The sequence below is a fragment of the Gymnoscopelus braueri genome (assembly GCF_963280865.1).
Source record: "Gymnoscopelus braueri genome assembly, chromosome: 15".
Lineage (NCBI taxonomy): Eukaryota > Metazoa > Chordata > Actinopteri > Myctophiformes > Myctophidae > Gymnoscopelus > Gymnoscopelus braueri.
In genome coordinates, this window is record NC_137620.1 from 30837465 (window position 1) to 30856262 (window position 18798).

General features: G+C 41.8%; 1 protein-coding gene across 1 annotated transcript in view; it reads right to left on the reverse strand.

Annotated features, from left to right (window-relative positions):
* The window catches only part of caap1 (caspase activity and apoptosis inhibitor 1), a 330075-nt gene that overhangs the window by 33853 nt on the left and 277424 nt on the right, over positions 1 to 18798 (reverse strand). The window lies entirely within an intron of this gene.

Below are 18798 nucleotides of genomic sequence, written 5' to 3' on the forward strand. Positions count from 1 at the left end.
AACAGTGAAATGCGAGGAGAAAAAACTACAGGAAGAGAATTGAGTTTCAGTTTCGTCTGTAGAATGGGAGTGGGCGTGATCGTCGAAACCGGATCCCAAATAATTCTATTTCCTGTCATCAAACCGGAAACGGAAGTGGATCAAAACAATTCCGAAAGTGCACCCGGACCGCGCATGCGCGAAAAGACCGCAGCCCGTAGGACTACGGGCTCGGCGCTTAACCGTTGGATTTAACGGCCCGTAGAACTACGGGCCCGGCGGTAAATGTGTTAAGGAGGAACTAAATCAACTGTCAGGTGTCCAGCAGGCTGGCTGATTCATCCCCAGCCTGCTGGGGGAAGTCTGGGCAGCTGTTTGCCAGCTAGCAAGGCAATGGCCCCAGGCCTTGTCGCCCAGGGACTGTTGCTTTTTATTTATCTGGCTTCAGCTCTCATCCGCTCTCTCCATTTGATGGCACATCTCGCTACTGGTTCTCGCCTACAGCTTCCAGAATAATTGTCAGGTTTCCTTTAGGGTGTAGAGTCAGGAGGGAAGGTGCTTATGCGCGCGCGCGCGCACACACACACACACACGCACACGCACACGCACACGCACACGCACACACACACACACAGTTCCCACAAGAGGAATATATATATATATTTTAATAATGTATGTAGTTCGTGATTGTTTAAGGCTTGGTTTTGCTTATTTGTCAAAGGTGTACGATTGGTTTGTGTGCAAATCTTGAGGAAACAATTATGTAAATGTATAAATACCTTATGTGGAAAGAATCATTGCACAGATTTTTGAATTCTCCAGATGTCATTGTGCGTATAAATCTGTCACCTGTTGACCTGAGAGATAACAAATTGTGCAACAGATTGATGCCCATTTTTACGCAGGCTCCAGCTTCCAACCGCTGGGAACACTGCCAGTCACATGGAGAATGGCAAGACGGAACGCCACTTCACATTTTGCACATGGCACGGAAGCATTACTCGCATCTGGGGAGAACTTTAGAGCTCGTCATTTCCATACGGCAAGCCTTTGAAGTGGTCTGAGAAGCAAAAATCAGCGTGTGATGGTTGCTGGTTAAAAACCTATGTTTCCATGTCAGCGGTTCTCAATCTTTTTCATGTCAAGGACCCCCTAAAATGATATGTATTTGGCCGCGGACCCCCATCTCAAAATATTTAGTTCCAGGGACCCCGAGAAGCAAAGATTTTAGTTCCAAATGTTCGCTTGAAAAAAGAGTGCAAAGATTTGCACACATTTTTTTACGATTTCTCAAAAATAGCAGATCTACAAGCTCATAGCGCGGCACTCGGTGCCGCGCTATGAGCTTGTATATCTGCTATTTTTGAATAGCCAAAGTGTAAAATAAGTGGTTGAAGTGGTCTGAGAAAGGCTGTTTCTTGTGCCAGTGCACTGGGTAAAATCTACACACACTGCATGCTGGGGCAACAACCGAAATAAGCCTTATTTATCGCATGTGAAAATGGCCGATCTATAAAACGTTGTGAGCCTATATAGATCTGCAATCTTTGCCGGGCAACACTGGCTTGCGACTAAATCAAGCTTTACTTGCAAGCTTCGTGATACACAGTGTGGGATGTAAGCTTAGATTGGAATATCATGGTATAAATGGCCAGGCAATTAGGCGTTTTTTTTTTTTTTCCTAGTTTTTTTAACTGCCTAGCCATTGATGTGCTTGCAGGGATCAGAAAGGCGAGTGAGGGTGTTGTAGGAAGAGTTCAGTCAGGATAACTGAGCACATACACACAGCAAGCACACTAACACACACACAAACGCACGCATAGACACACTTAGGCACCTCCAGTCAGCACAATTTGCACATGAAGGGGAAGGGATGGGAAATCTTTCTGCAGTCGAGTGTGGGCGTATTTGTGTGTTGACTCCAAATTGCTAAAAGGGCCCAGAGGCTTTATATTGCATGAAATCCCCAACTCAGCTTTGTTGAAACTACTTCAATTCACTAAGTTCTCCAGACTAGGAGACAGTAGGGGCCTCGCCTGCCCACCTGCCACACTGACTGCTGACTGACAACCATCCATTTTATTGTATTTTTTAAATTAAGGCCAGTTATACAGAAGAGAAGGCAACTCGCTGAGACGGCATGTGATGTTGACATTCATCTCCTCGTGCCACCGCCACGTATTCAGCGATGATACTGACAGAATGCTAAACAGTGAGCACTCCCATGCAGCTGCGTTACAGTTTACAAATAGCACGCAATGCATTCTGTTTCAGGAATTGTAATCCAACATGCAAAGCCAGTTGTCATTGGCAAAGCCCAAAACAATATCACACTGCATGCCTAGTTTAATATTCCACAAGGAATATCAAATATTGCAGTGTTTCAACAGACTGACGAGGTTTAAAAGACACTATCCTGTAATCTTGGGAGAAGCTGCTGCCTCAGATAATCTCCGGCTGACATTTCCGATGGCCATAGGGAGTTGCCGTTCAACATTTTACAACACAGCACAACACTGCTATATACTGTACTTGTATTAAATGATTCACAATTCTTATCTGTGGTGAAAATGTTATGCTCTCTAAGGTGCTTACTTTTCATTCTGCAAAGTTGCTCTGTTCTGTTCTCTATCTCTCTTCTATGTACAGTATGAAGGAGGCTGTTCTTCAGCAGCGTTGCCAGATCTTGTGAGAGAAATAAGCAACCAGGTCTATGAAAACAAGCCCAAAAGAAGTGACTATAGGCCACATGAGCACTTTAAACCTATGTTAGATTGGCTATTTGAAATTGCGTAGTAGGGAGTAGTGGTGTCACAATCAAATCACCCAATACATCAATTCACAGAATACCAAATGTTATTGGTTTTAGCTGGTCTTAAGCTGGTTTAACCGGCTTACCAGGCTGGTCTTGCTGGTTTGTCATTGTCAGTATAGTTGATCAGTTGGTCACCCAGTCAGGCTGAGCTGGATTCTCCTGGTAAGCTGGGCTTTGCTGGTCAGTCCAAAAGAACACTTCAAAAGCACTATAAGACAACTACAATACATCAAAGATGTGTTGGTGTAGTGGACTAATGCTCAAACGCTCAACACTGGGCTTCCATGTTCAAGTCCCAGACCTACTGTAGTTGAATGCGAAAGTGCTGTGAGTTTTTCAATGTTGACATATAAACAAACTTCAAAAGTACTAAGTCATTGACTGAGTAATGGTAATACTCAGTCTGTCAGCAGAGAAATTCCATTGTCAAGTCCCAGGCTACGGGTGCGTAGTTGAACCAAATGCTATAGTACTATAAAGTTCTGCCAGCTAAACTACAAAAGAACAACTCAAAAGCACTAAAAGACAAATGCGGGGTCGAACACGAAAGTTACATAATGCAGCTTTAAATGCTGGAGTATTTAAACTTTACTAACTGAATGGTAACATACAAAGGACCACTTCAACAGTGCTAAGAGACACATAACTGAGTGATGGTGTCAATTCATAATATTGTGGTGATAATATTGTGGCTCACAGCGCGTCAAGAGCTTGTAGAGCAGCTATTTTTGCATTGGCTGGTATATACTGTAGGTTTAAAGTGGCTAAACATATTTTTATGCCATATTAACACATTTCTGAGGTTAGGAACCCTAACCGTAATCCCTGTGGAACCCCCTTAAGGACCCCCGGGGACCGCCGGACCTTACGTTAAGAATCACTGTGCTGTTGTATACTTTGATTACAGGTGAGCTGTGATGATTCTTTATCAAGTTGCTGCAATAGGTTATTCATCTTATACAGTAAACACTGTTTTCACATGCAAGCAATGGTGTAAAGTAACTAAGTACATTTACTCAAGTACTGTACTTAAGTACAATTTTGAGGTATTTTTACTTTACTGGAGTATTTCCAATTTTCAGTACTTTTACTTCTACTCCACTACATCTCAGAGGCAAATATTGTACTTTTACTCCACTACAATTATTTGAAAACTTTAGTTACTAGTTACATTGTTTAGTTACTGTTTAACATACATACATACAGCTGTCTGTGTCCAAAACATTTGCTGTGTTCACTTACTTCATGATGTCAAGTACAACAACATGCTTTGCTGCCTCTAGTGGGCATAGTTCCTCCTTTTTCTTTGAGTTTAGTACCTCCCTGTCTCCAGGGGGCACTGTTTATGTGACCAGACTTCCTTTTCCCCCTGTAAACATTCCTGTTAGGATTAGGATCAAACTTTTAGAGGTTAGTTAGGTGTAGGGGTTGGAATTAGAGTTAAACAGCATGGTTTACACTTAGATCTGTAAGCTTGTTGTGGGCTTGTGGATCAGATCTGTAAGCTTGTTGTGAGCTTGTGGATCTGCTATTTGTGTGTGTGTGTGTGTGTGTGTGTGTGTGTGTGTGTGTGTGTGTGTGTGTGTGTGTGTGTGTGTGTGTGTGTGTGTGTGTGTGTGTGTGTGTGTGTGCGCAACCTCTAGGCGTGGTGAGCAGTGATTAATTAGGTATAAATAGAGCTCAGGTGTGAGACAGATTCCAGGTATTGGTTTGGTTCAGTTCAGATGAAACTCCAGCTCTCCACACTTGAAAGCAGGTAACTAAACATTATTGTTAACCACCAACATTTAAGAGCTTTGTTTAAAGGATCTACACCATGAATTAAAAATGTCCCTCAAAAGTTTTTCAAAAGGTTTGAGCCTAATCAAGCCTCAGATATAGTCATTCCAACTAACTTCTCTCTGGCTTATAAAGCACTTTCACCTGCAATACCACATTGTCCTGATTTGCACGTCGCGCTATTGAGACAGTTTGTATGCATGTTATCTCCTGGTTCTGAGTGGAAAAAGTAAAAAAAAAAAAATCTAAAGGAAAAAGTAAATGTATATATATTTTTTAAGTTGGAACTGAAAAACGGGAGGGATTGTACCGCTAGTGACGTCACTTTCGGGGCCAAATCAGTTTAGCCTGTTTTGAGACCAATTTACAGAAAACCCCAGATATGCTGTGAGAGTGCTCAAACTGGGGTAGGGGAGAGGTAGGGGAGACCAAAAACACACACACAAAAAAAGAAGGCAAAGTTAAAATTCATGGTGTAGTCCCTTTAAAATATTTCAGTTTTGGGAACTAGTCTGTGAATTAATGACATTCAAATGGACAAAATGAGGCATTATATTTTATAACTGAGTGAAGGAAACTCTTTCAAACTACACTCTGTTCCAATGGCTCATAGTGTCTGTCATCTAAACCAATGGTTCTTAAACTTTGATTTCAACTCTGACCGTACAATTGTAACCAAATGGACTTGTTAGGGTCAGGTCCATTTGGTTCCTTTTTAGACCAGTGTACAAATTGTAACCAAATGGACCCTTACTGGTCTAACTCTGGTTACAATTTGTACACTCTCAGAGTTAGTCCGGTAAGGGTCCATTTGGTTACGGGGGGGGGGGGGGGGGGGTAATTAGAAGCGTGGGTGGGGCATCCAAAAGGGCCCATAAACGTTTTCCTAAATGTGACCATGGTCATGTAGGCCTACACAACTAGACAGTGGTGTAAAGTAACTTAAGTACATTTACTCAAGTACTGTACTTAAGTACAACTTTATTTGTATTTTTACTTTACTTCAGTATTTCCAATTGTCAGTACTTTTACTTCTACTGCACTACATCTCAGAGGCAAATATTGTACTTTTACTCCACTACAAATATTTGAAAACTTTAGTTACTAGTTACTTTGTAGATTTGGATTATTATTACAACACACACTAACCACTTCAGCCCTATATACAATTGAAAATAACCGATCTACAAGCTCACAATGCGTCGCATTGTGAGCTTGTAGATCGGCTATTTTCAAAATATTTTTAGACATTTTACATATTTGAAAACTTGTGAATGGGACATTTTGCATAGTGAGTACTTTCTACTTTTGGTTGCTACCAATTCCAGACTTTTACTTGTAACAGAGTATTTTCAAATTGCAGTATTGATACTTTTACTTAAAGTAATACTAGGTAACTTTAAAACAAAAACTAAAATTGTATATATTTTGTGAGTGGCAAATGTTTTACAACACCCACTCCATGAATTTCACCCCCGAAAGGCTTTTATAAACATATTTTCTATTGAAAGTTGACAGGGAGGTGTTTCCCGCGAAAATGACGTCATCCGGCCGGAAAACGGAAACGGAAATGCACCGGTTTCCTGTTTGGCCAGGAACTACCGCACCGGTTTCCTGTTTGGCCAGGAACTACCGCGCTAATAGATAGTATAAAACAATTAAAAGAGCGCTTTTTGAAACGCTTCCTTCTTCCTAAAAATCGTTATTTGTGGACCTGCCTTGTATAACTTTAAGTAAAACAAATAGTACTTTTGCCACCACTGCCGGTAAGGGTCCATTTGGTTACAATTTGTACACTCTCAGAGTTAGACCAGTATGGGTCCATTTGGTTACATTTGGGGGGTAATTAGAAGTGTGGGTGGGGCTGACAAAGCTACATCCAAAAGGGCCCATATTTTTATGATGAATAACTGAACACTTTTTTTCTTTGTCTTTTCAGGATATAAAGTCAAAGAAGAAAAGTCACGTGAAGAAGACATAAGGTAGGAACTCTATGCTGCTTGTTCAGTGCTGAGCTGCTTCTCTGCAGTGAAGATTGGTGCTCAAGGTAGGAACCATGTTTTTTTTTTCCTTTTTGCTAGGGGTTTTGCGTTTGCGGAAAAAAACTCCAACACAAAACGAAGGCACAGGCATGGAGCTCCTGGTTTACTGGGATGGGGTTCAATTCCCCACTGTGCCCTGCTCATTGTGTTGGCATTTATATTTGAACTCTCACATTAAATAGTTGCATGTATTATACAGGCATCAGCCTTTAGTATGTATCACAATGTAGAGCTTTAACTTATCTAAAAAAAAACGTATCTTTAAATATTACTTCAATCTTAATGTATATGAAGAGAGACACTGTATCCACTGTATCCAGGTGTATACTTCTCAGCTCTGTGCATAATGGGTTATTTGAAAGGTGTTAAATAATCATTTTTGGTTAAATAACCCCACCCCCCTACGTTAAAGCTCTATATTCAGGATTTCCGATCTAATCATTGCTATGGTCTTCTAGAGAAGCGACGGACTGTGGCCGACTACAGTGGGTGAGCCTTGAACCTGTAACCTTTGTCCCACCAGGCAGTGACACTAACCATTCACCTATAGCTCCTTTTGGAATCTGTCGTTCTAAAACATTTTGTTGTCAAGGACCCCCCAAATTGACCTGTATTTGGCAGTGGACCTCAATGTGAAAAGATGTAGTGTCAGGGCCCCCCATGAAAAAGATTTATATTTAAAACTTAAAAAGAATATATATATTCCAAATGTCTTTATTTTCACACAAAGTCAGGGTTAAGAATCGAACTCACAAGCTTCTGTTTCTCAGGCAGGCTTTTAATCCAGTGGGCCACTGTGCCATGCCTAAATTTGAAGGCCAAATAAATAATGACAGAAAAGCCAAAGGCTTGTTTCCATTGGGGTTCATTAACATTGAAACATCTAGACAAGTGCACAGCAAACCATAGACAAAATAGACCATATTCACACGGCGGTCATATTGGAATTTAACATTGAAAGTGCCGCCACCCGGGGTGGCTACTTTCATTGACTTCATAGAAACATGGCCGCCGTGTGAATATGGTCTATAATATGCTGTAAAGATATTTATTCTTTTTTTTTTAAAGTACTGTTGTGTGTTGTTCCACAAAGAGGAATGAAGACCTTTCACAACAAGGCAGCTGGTAACACAGTGGGTAAAGTCAATGCTAATACTGCCAACATGTTCCAGAGATTGTGGGTTCAAACCCCACTCACTCTTTACCCCGAAACCTTCCTTTAAAGACTGAGTTCCAGAAGAACTAGTATAAAGCTGCCTGAAAAGCAGTGAGGATTGGCTGGTACCAATGGCGCAGCGGACTAGTCAGAGGCTAGTGGCAGGACACCTTGTACATTGTACTTGGTTCAAACCTCGTGTCAGGTACTGAAATATAACCCATCGATGCGCGAGCAGTGGGCACTGGGAGGGCCGTCTCCTCCCCGTGGTTTCCAGACAATAAAGCGGAGAGGTTATAGAAAAAATCAAAATGTACAGCTGAAATATTACTGAAAGATTGACCCACTACAGACAGACAGACACGGGGCTAAAGGGGCGGAGCCAGAGAGAGGAAGGGGTGGGGCTAAAGGGGCAGAGCCAGAGAGAGGAAGGGGTGGAGCCAGAGAGAGGAAGGGGCGGAGCCAGAGAGAGGAAGGGGTGGAGCTAAAGGGGCGGAGCCAGATTGGAAGGGGCTGAGCCAGAGATAGGAAGGGGTGGGGCTAAAGAGGCGGAGCCAGAGAGAGGAAAGGGCGGAGCCAGAGAGAGGAAGGGGTGGAGCTAAAGGGGCGGAGCCAGAGAGGAATGGGTGGAGCCAGAGAGAGGAAGGGGTGGAGATAAAGGGGCGGAGCTAGAGAGGAAGGGGTGGAGCTAGAGATAAGGGGGTAATAGAAGCTATATGAATGATAACTATCGCAATATGATTACTATGATAACTATCGCATTATAACTATATATGATTATTTATATGATAACTATCGCATTATAACTATAGCATTATAACTATATATGATTATATATGATAGTTAAGATACTATTACATTATATATATATATATATGATAGTTTATGATACTATCGCATTGCATTATATGATAGCTATGATACTATTGCAATATATATGATAGTTATGATACTATTGCAATATATATGATAGTTATAACTATTACAATATCATAGATGAAAGATAATATCAGTAGGACACTGTAGGGAATTGAACCCCATCCTGGTAAACCAGGAGTTCCATACCAGTGTCTTTGAAGTTGTGAGTGTTTGTGTTTTCTAAATACACCTAAAAGCAGTGGTGGAAAAAGTACTTAAATTCTTTACTTAGTACTCACATTTCTTACTTAAGTAAAAGTTTCAATACTGCAATGTAGAGATACTCTGTTACAAGTAAAAGTCTGGAATTCAAAATTTACTCGGGTAAGAGTACAAAAGTATTTTCATCAAAATGTACTTTAAGTACCAAAAGTAGAAGTACTAGTTATGCAGAATAACCGTCTAACATGTGTAAAAGGCTTTTGAAAATAGCAGATCTACAAGCTCACAACACGTCGCCATGTGATGTTTTGTGAGCTTGTAGATCTGCTATTTTCAAATAGCCAAAGTTTATATAGGGCTGAAGTGGTTAATATATGTTTTGTAATAATAATCAAAATCTACAAAGTAACTAGTAACTAAATATTTCAAATAATTGTAGTGGAGTAAAAGTTAAATATTTGTATCTGAGATGCAGTGGAGTAGAAATAAAAGAAAAATGGAAATACTCAAGTAAAGTTTGAAAGAATCCTCAAAATTGTACTTAAGTACATTACTTGAGTACATGTACTTAGTTACTGTCCACCTCTGCCTAATAGGGTGACCCTAGGGTGTCCATAATGGTGTACATAATGATGTACCAAAGGAATATCACTTAGCCCTGTCTGTATCAATACCTTGTGATCAGTGGTGGAAAGTAAATAAGTACATTTACTCAAGTACTGTACTTAAGTACAATTTTGAGGTATTTGTACTTTACTTGAGTATTTCCAATACTTTTACTTCTACTCCACTACATCTCAGAGGCAAATATTATACTTTTACGCCACTACAATTATTTGAAAACTTTAGTTACTAGTTACTTTGTAGATTTTGATTATTATTACAAAACATATTAATCACTTCAGCCCTATATACATTTCAAAATAGCCGATCTATAGATCTTATATTTTCAAATGATTTTTTATACATTTGAAAACTTGTGAAATGGGACATTTCTGCATAATGAGTACTTTCTACTTTGGTACTTTAAGTACATTTTGATACCGATAGTTTTGTACTTTTACTCAAGTACATTCTGAATTTCTGACTTTTACTTGTAACAGATTATTTCTACACTGCAGTATTGATACTTTTACTTGAGTAAAGGATGTGAGTACTTTTTCCACCACTGCACTGCTTGTGACTAAATAATGCGTCCATTGTAAAGTGTTGGACATGTGATGAGGGACTTACATTGGTGACGCACGTCCATGTCGTTCAGAAAGTCAGTCAGGACAGCAGGGGGCAGCAGAGTCAGTCACACTACAGCAGTGAAAGAGAAAAGTCATTCAGTATAATTCATTATTATTACTATTATCATTATTCATTATTATTATCAATCATTATTATTATCATTAGTATTGTTATTATCACTTAGAACACTATCAATACTTAACAAATTTTTTAATTGACGGTAAACGTCAATACATTTTTTACACTAATTTAATTACGCTAGAGGGCGGCATTGGCTAGGCTGATAACGTGGATTCACTCTCACGTTCCTCCCCGGTATCAGTCTGGACTTCGGCCCATAGGGAGCGAGTATGAGAAATCAGAAAATGATCGGGCCAATCAGTGACAGCTTTTCAACTGCTGTCCGTACAACAGTGAAAACCATCGGGGAAAAAAATCTGATTTCTCATACTCGCTGCCTATGGGCCAAAGTCCAGACTGATACCGGAGAGGAACGTGAGAGTGAATCCACGTTATCAGTCTGGCCAATGCCAGGCTAGAAGAGACCCTCCCCCTCTCCCCAGACAGCTTTTGTTAACATCCGTGTGCACATCGTCGCCTCCGTGGCTCTCCGTGGATCGTCAAAATAAGGTAAAAACGCTGGCAGCAGCGGATTAATTCATTAATTAATACCTGGCAGGGAAAGTATTAATACTATTACTTAGCTTAGAGCTTTATTCCAACAATAGAATCAAGGATAACGTCACAAAACATTTATACATGGAATTTCACTGGTTGTTGCGAACGCGGAAGGAGGCGCGGCGAAGCCGCGCCTCCGACCAAGTGGAGCTTACTATGTAACCCAGGGGCCTGTTCCTCGAAAGGTGAATTAAATAAGCCTGGATTTAAGTCAAATCCAGGCTTGACAAAGTCGGGTCCGTATAGCCTGGTTTATTCGGTTCCTGGAACGCCAAGCCAGGCTGAAAAGGAGCGACTTTGTCGAGCTAGGCCTTGTCAAGCCAGGCTGTGTCGAGCCAGGATAATGAAGCCAGGCTTCACTTATTTCTATAAAAGACCATGAAAGTCGATAGCAGAATCCTTGAACTTGACCAATCATGGAGCCCAAAACCAGAGCGGCGTTCTTCTCTGTGGCTGAACAGCAGCACTGCAGCAGCTCATGGAATCTTACAAGGAAGTAAAATTTATAATAAGCAAGAAAGGAAACACGGCCGCAATAAATATAGATCCAGGGAGAAAGCGTGGCAAAGTATTGCCGACAAATTAAATGCACAAGTTGTCCAAAAATATGCAATTAATTTATATACAAATCCATAAATATATAATTCAGTTAGGTTTAAACATAAGGAGTTTAAGTGAATGTTGGAATTATAATTATAAACACATAGAATAATTTTCTAATTTCAAATTTCTAAAATCGAAGCTCTACAAGGGAAAAGCTTGCCTTTTGGCGGCCGGGGGTCCACGGTCCACGGGGGTCAACGGGGGTCCGGGAGTACACGGGGGGCCGGGCCCCCCGTGTACTCCCGGACCCCACAGAGGTCTGGGGTATACGGGGGTCCACGGGGGCGGGGGTCCACGGGGGTCCGGAGGTCCATGGGGGTCCGGGGGTCCACGGGGGTCCGGAGGTCCATGGGGGTCCGGGGGTCCATGGGGGTCCGGGGGTCCACGGGGGTCCGGAGGTCCATGGGGGTCCGGGGGTCCATGGGGGTCCGGGGGTCCATGGGGGGCCGGGGGTACACGGGGGCGGGGGTCCACGGGGGCGGGGGTCCATGGGGGGCCGGGGACCCCCGGCCGCCATAAGACAAAAACATTTCGGGCTTGTAGATCTTTGATTTTCGCATAAGAATTGAATAAGTGTAGAAAAACTCATTGGTTTATGATTGGAGTCATTGGACTAACAGCTATTTCACAAAACTTGAAGAACAAGGCACTGGATTAATAAAGCTTGGCTGTTAGCCTGCTCCTGACCAGGCTAACTTCACAGCTAAATTGCCATGGTAACTAAGCTAGGCTTGCTTCAATTCTCTTTTGAGGAATCGGATGAGGCTAAACTTAGCCAGGGTGAACTGGCTAAACTAATCTTCAAGATAATTCACCTTTTGAGGAACCGACTCAGCTCTAATCCTGGCTAAATTAAGCCAGGATAGGTGGTAAAGCCAGGCTTTAGCTCTAATTCACCTTTTGAGGAACAGGCTCAGGTTGTGTGTGTGTGTGTGTGTGTGTCTGTCTGTCTGCGATTCTGTCTGTGTTCATGCTCTCATTGGCTCATGTGGCCCATGTGACTCACATGCGTGCACTGCCTGTAAGCAGCCTCCAGAGTGCGCCAGAGTCCAGGAATTTAGACAATGCACACCAGCCTGCCACACACACACACACACACACACACACACACACACACACACACACACACACACACACAATGTTCTCTCCACATCACGGTGAAATAACACGGATTACAAGTCCGTAAATACACAATATTTTCGAGCTGCGTTCGCTTCCAGCGTTCGCGCGTCTTACTTGTGGTAGAGAGTGTGTGTGTGTGTGTGTGTGTGTGTGTGTGTGTGTGTGTGTGTGTGTGTGTGTGTGTGTGTGTGTGTGTGCGTGCGTGCGTGCGTGCGTGCGTGCGTGCGTGCGTGCGTGCGTGCGTGTGTGTGTGTGTTGCTACTAACGTGGTGGTCAGTGGGCGGGGCCAGCAGCACACATCATCCACCAGGGGGCAGTAGATAGATCGGTACCAGATGGGTCCCAGAACACCGCAAGTGTTGTGGATTTGGACTCTTTGGTCTGACCTCTGTAACCCCTGACCTCCAGGGATCAAGGGTCACAGAGGCACGCAAGCCTCCACGCCACGACAAGGCAGAGTCCATGTGGAGGGAGATTTTTTATTTAACCAATTTGTAACCATTATCTTATACTTTGGCTATTCAAAAATAGCAGATCTACAAGCTCATAGCGCGGCACCGAGTGCCACGCTATGAGCTTGTAGATCTGCCCTTTTTTTTAAAATCATGAACATTTTTGCAAATCTTATTTGAAAGCGAACTAGTAGTAACTCAAATCTTTGCTTCTGGGGGTATTCTACAAACAGTTTTTGAACGGAGAATCGTGTTCCAACACACAGGTTTAAAAGAATGTGGTTTAGCCACGCCCCCTATATATATGAAGAAAAGTGCACACCCAATTCAACCAGAGAGAAAGAGAGAGAGAGAGAGAGAGACAGGGAGTTGTGTCCCCCCATGGGACACAACTACGAGCAGCAGCAGAGAGAGAGAGACACGCAATTTGTTCCGTATTTTCATAAACATCCCCCCCTGTTCATCAACACTGAATTAAACAGTAATGAACAAAATAAAACACAAGGAGAAGGCCAGTAAGTTTGTCGTAGGACCCAGGTTGGACCTCCTGCGCCATTATGTTCAGTCTGAGCTCTCTGCTCAGTGTGCTTCTGGTCGCACTGTCGTGGAAACGGTAAACGGAAGACTCGCCCCAAAACACGTCACCCCCATTTCTTTCGCAGACAAGTGGTACATGGAAAACTGCAGAATTTTTTGGACAATCAGGAAATTGATAAAAACGAATTTGAGTTTATGAAAGTCGAATACCCTGTCACCCCAGTCATTTACACGCTGCCCAAAATACACAAACAATTGGAGTCGCCTCCAGGCAGACCCATTGTGTCCTCAATAGGGTCTCTAACAGAGAAAATCTCCACATATGTGGATTCCTTTTTAAAACCACATGTCACTTCCCTCCCAGCCTATGTAAGAGACTCAATGGACATGATTAACACCCTGAAAAAAATGGGGGATATTGAAGAAGAAGTGATACGCAGGTCTTTATATGGGCCTATTTGAACAAGATTCTGTGTTGGGTCCCAACAACCCCTTCTTCACCCATATAAATATAAATATATAAACTCTGGCGGCGCTATGTGGATGACATTTTTCTACTGTGGGGGGGGGGGGGGGGGTGGGGGGGGGTTACTGAAAAAGACTTAAAAATGATTTTTGATTATATAAACTTGTGTAACGACTCACTAAATTTCAAAATCTCCTCTGACAAAATGGAAGTGAATTTTCTGGACATCCGCATAATGCGTAACGGCAAAGGTTTCAAAACAGACGTCTACAGAAAACCCACAGACAGTAATGCCTTGCTGAGAGCTGACAGTTTCCATCCTTTACCCCTGAAACGCAGCCTTCCCATTAGCCAACATAGCCGCATCAGGAGGCTTTGTAGTGATGGAACGGACTACAAAACGCAGGCGGACCTCCTAGATATGCGCTTCAGACGTAGAGGCTATCCAGACGAATGGTTAAAAAAGGCACGTGACAGATTCAGTGACTGTACACAGGAGGACGTCCTACAGTCCAAACGGGACGCCTCGAGAGTTGTCTACAAACGTCCTCCTAATATAAGACAAACAGTTGTAAAATCAGATCTCATCCCTAAAATGCCAGAATCGTCTTTTTTGACTCAAATCCCAGAGGGCAATTAAATGCAATTTCACCGAAAAGAGACACACTTTTACGCACCCACTCACAGGGAAATATTTTTATATCAAGGGCACTATAACATGCACAACCAAAACATGTAGATACCTGCTAAAATGCCCATGCGGTCGAGGATATGTTGGTAAGACCAACAGGGCGCTAAAGACACGCATTTCCGAACACAGAAACAGCATTTGCAACCAAGATCCAAAGAGCCCAGTTGCAATGCACTTCATGTCCGCCAAGCACAATGTGGCCACTCTCAGATATCAGGGGATTGAACATGTTAAATGCCCTAGACAAGGAGGAGATCTTAATACTGTAGATTGCTGCCACAGCGGGAATCTTTTTGGATTTACACCCTAAACACTATGTCTCCTAAAGGAATGAATGAGGACTTACCAATCAGACACTTTCTATAATTATAACTTTTAGAATTATAACTTGTGTTGCCCAAGTTTATTTTACCTGATTATTTAAATTCAGTTTTCTATAGATTTTATTAATCAAGTGTCCATTGGTATTTGTTCACACTATTGTTCTGTGGCTATGTAAATGGTGAACACTGTATCTATTAGATTTTTATTTTTTTCACTTCTCGAGTTTAACCCGATGAAGAGCCTTGGCTCGAAACGTTGTCAATACATTTACATTGGAGCAGATGAGTGTGCAGGTTTATTATTTTTCTTCATGTTACTTTCCAACCCAGCACCTCAACCAAGTGATGTGCGTATTCTATTAGTTGTCATAGTATCATGTCAGGATCACAACATAAATTAACACATGTATTATTTGCAAATGAATAATGTAACTTCAGCTTTCACTATACTATAAATAATCCTTATTAACCTTTTAATATATTCCCCTTTTTAGTAATTATTTATTTAATATCTAAATTAAAACCATCCAGCCAGGTACTTGTAACTACAACAAACCATTAGTGTCTTAAGCAACTCAAACCAAATGGTTTTCATGTCACAAAATAAGCAGAATGGCCCTTTGATGTTTCATAATGCTGCTGCCTCACTAACCAAGGCTAGCTAGCTAGCTTAGTGATTAGCATCTTGGTTAGCATTAAACCTCTTCCTAAACATCACTACAACGATACAGTGTTGCACTAAAGTACGTTTAACACAATATTCTCACAACCCCTGGTTGGTTTGTATCAAGTATCTGGACTCAAACAAGCATATAAAGTATGTTATGACATAGGGGGTGCTGCTTCCATTCCGACATCTCACTACTCCGACTAGTGGCTTCCGCGTGCGGTTAGGGTTAGGGTTAGGTATAGGGTTAGTAAACGTCGGAAAGGCGACATGTCGGAAAGCCGACATGCACCCATGACATAGTTAGCATTAGCAACAAACTTTGGGCCAAGTGGTTTCACAACAACACTAAACTTGACTCAATTCTCTTTGGTCGGGACTCCAATAGCTCATTAGCTGATGTATTATTATTATGGAAATAATCTACACTAAATGATTATTCTGTGTGTGTTTTCATACCAGTAGTTGTTCACAGCTTGTTCTCAGCAACTAAACAACCTGGAAGTGAAGCTTACAGAACAGGTAGCAGTTCCTGAATATATAGTGTATAAGTGTATTGCGCCCTCCAGTGGGAACATTCAAATACACCTGTTTTGAAAACTCAGCCAGATGGGGGCAGTATTGGCTGTGAAACAAAATGTGTGTCGCAAGCTTCTTCCATTTGGCGGAGTCAGGTTAATGACTCATAGGGTTACACACAGACTAACATACACATAACAACGATTACTCCCCATACCACTTTGATTCTGACACACTAATTGATTGATTAATTTGATTGACTACTTTATTTAGAAGTTTGCAGAAAAAAAACACATGAAAGTACAGTTGAAATAATACAAGGTAAACCAAAAAAAAGCCCAAGAAAGCCATTGGCTTGTTTCAAATTGGCGTCCTTTTGTACTCAATTCATAGTGACTCAAACTCCCAAAATCCACCAGCATACTGGAAATTACATGTACTCTGTACACTGGGGGGCATACACTGACCATGCCCCCCGCTGGGGGGCATGGTCAGTATGATGATGTTTACTTTCTATTGGAGGATATTATACAAACCTTTCTATTGGAGGATAGTAAAGTGTCATACAAAATCATGTTGAACCACTGTTAAAATGTAGCTGTATATCGTTGTTGTCAGGTAAAAATCCCAATAGGGTGTCGTGACACCCTAATAGGGTGACCCTAGGGTGTGCATAATTATGTAGCCCCATTTGGAACCTCTCCCTCCGCTACCGCTCCGAGATGAGGTCCCACACAGCTCGGTGCCTGTTGGGCGGGACATTTTCAAATATTTTCCACGATGCATGATTTTTTCCGCCCTTTTCCGCACATCGTATCCAAAAAGTAAAAGTATTCTACCCTGCTCTCAGATGTTTTAACTTCTAGCGGAAAAGAACATCTAACTGACGGATTGAAACAAGCGTTTAAATCGTTTATTTAGTCAGCCTGTGGCCAGTCAACCCCCGTCCAACCCGTCGCTTAGATGTTCTTTTCCGCTAGAAGTTAAAACTTCTGAGAGCAGGGAAGAATACTTTTACTTTTTGAATACGATGTGCGGAAAAGGGTAAGAATCATGCATAGTGGAAAATATTCTAAAATGTCCCGCCCAACAGGCACCGAGCTGTGTGGGACCTCATCTCAGAGGGAGAGGTTCCGATTGGAGCTAATAATTATGTAGCTATTTAAAACTGTGTCATTTTTAGATTTCTTTGGCTATTCCAAAATAGCAGATACAAGCTCATAGAGCGGCACTGAGTGCCGTGTTATGAGCTTGTATATCTGCTGGGGGGGGGGGGGTCCCTGCAACAAAATATCTTGAGGTGGGGGTCGGCGGCCAAATACATATAATTTTGGGGGTCCTTGACATGTCTGAATGCAGTTTTGCATCTACTAATTATAGTATGATAGTTCATTATATTTGAAATAGGGCTTAAATTGAATTCATAATGTACTGTTTTCCCCCTTCCTATAAATGTAGTGGAGTCAAAAGCACAATATTTGTCTTTGACATGTAGTGTGAAAGTCATCAGTTAATCAAAAAAAGAAATCATGTAGAGAGTGTCTTCTTTACACAGTGAGCTATTGAACTTGTTACTGGTGAGAAGCCAAATGAATTCATCACAAAAAAAAGCCAGCGGCTTGTTTCCATTGTGCTCAAAACTGCTCCATAAACAACCCAGACAAGCAACAGCACAGCAAACAGCAATATACCTGCATATAAAAACAAAAATAAATTCAACTGTGTATCTTGATTTATTTTGTTTGTATCGTTGTCTGTTGTTAGTTAAAGCAGGAGGAAAACAGGGTTAAAGCAGGCAGGAGCATGGTAGGTTACTGTGTTGAGACACTGCCTACATGATCCAAAGGTTGTGGATTCAAAACCTCCTGCTTCTTTGCATGTTTTGAACACTAACATCCAGAAAATACACTTAAAAGCACTAAAAGAAACATGTGTAAGTGTGTGGAGGTGCCGTAGGGCAGCGGATAGTTGGGTGGACACCTCTGTGGTCTTTGGCAAATAGGGCCACACGGCAACCAGGGTCCGCAGGTTCAATTCCGGTCCCTGCGAGCAAGGCCACAGGTTCAAGTCCTAAGTCAAAAACTAGACTAAAATGTTAGAGAGAGACTAGTGGAGAAGAGATCCAGTAGAACTAAAAGACAAGTCATTTTATGGTTGGTTGTGCTAGGGTGTGCAGGCTGAAAATAGCAGATCTACAAGCTCGCGACGCGTTGTGAGCTTGTAGATCGGCTATTTTCATTCAAAAGACTATGACTAAAACTAAATCTAAATTTGCTGTCAAAATCAACACTAATGTCAGCACAGAGAGTCCATGTTCAAGTCCCAGTCCTGCCATCGTTTATTGAGTACTCTGAAATGATGAAGGCCAAACTACAAAAGAACAGGGGTGAAAGTGGGCCGGCACGGTCCGGAACGGCGTTCCGGTAAAAGATTTGGTCCCGGAACGCCGTTCCGTTAAGAAAAATTCGAAGGTAGTTGTGAAAATCCCATATTAAATAACCTGCCACAGACCCATGGCCATGTTCAAGAAGAAAACATAATCTACTAACGTCAGATTAACATACACAATTATTAAATTTTCTAATGAAGTGCTTTTGAATTGTTCCACTGTGTGTTTGTGTCAGCTTAATCCGTGCTATTTTTACGGTGTTTATTT